Consider the following 747-nt stretch of genomic DNA (forward strand, 5'->3'; position numbering starts at 1 on the left):
GGTAAGAGTGGTACGTTTATATCAATATGAATATAGATAACGTACTAAACAAATTACATGAACTTTTTTGAATAAGGTCATACAGCATTTAATTTATGTTTAAAGCCCCCGAGCGTTTCAACAAAAGAGTAAGAGAAACAGTAATATCACAAAAATATCACAGTATCGTTTCTATTTATACGACATTAATCATTTCCTATTTAAGATTCAGTTAAAATGACTGCAATATGATCAACCAAACACCCCTCTCTCTACGAAAAAAGACAAACAAAAATCACAAATATAATTCTAATTGCAACAACACCAGGAAATACATTAATGAAATTGCCCAACAAAAATCCTTCCGTACAGTAATTTATCAAATTCGCCTTAAACATCCTCTGCCTCTTCTTTCTTAAGCAAACGTATTACTCGGACGACATTCTTTCCCTTCCGGATGTCCTTTGAGTCGGTACGAGTGGATTCTCATAACAGTCAATCCCCCTGATTCAATTTCCTTCACGCGGGTATAGGCAACGGGGCAGAACCTACAGCGTCGTGGGTGTAGAGGTAAATTTTTTTCTTTTGTCTTTCTTTGTCTTTTTTTTTGTCTTTGATTTTTTGTTTTGACTTTTTTGTCTCTTTTTTCACTTTTTTTTTTGTCTTTGATTTTCCCCTCTTCTTTGTCTTTTCTTGTTATTATGCTTTTTTGGGTTTGTTTTTTATTTGTTCTTTGGATTTTCTTGAGATTGGAGAGATGTATTCATT

At 33.3% G+C, this 747-nt stretch overlaps 1 protein-coding gene across 1 annotated transcript in view; it reads right to left on the minus strand.

Moving 5' to 3' along the window:
- The window catches only part of LOC119589081, a 67,817-nt gene that overhangs the window by 33,414 nt on the left and 33,656 nt on the right, over positions 1–747 (minus strand). The gene's annotated exons all lie outside the window — the stretch shown is intronic.

Source organism: Penaeus monodon, chromosome 25 (assembly GCF_015228065.2).
Source record: "Penaeus monodon isolate SGIC_2016 chromosome 25, NSTDA_Pmon_1, whole genome shotgun sequence".
Classification (NCBI taxonomy): Eukaryota; Metazoa; Arthropoda; class Malacostraca; order Decapoda; family Penaeidae; genus Penaeus; species Penaeus monodon.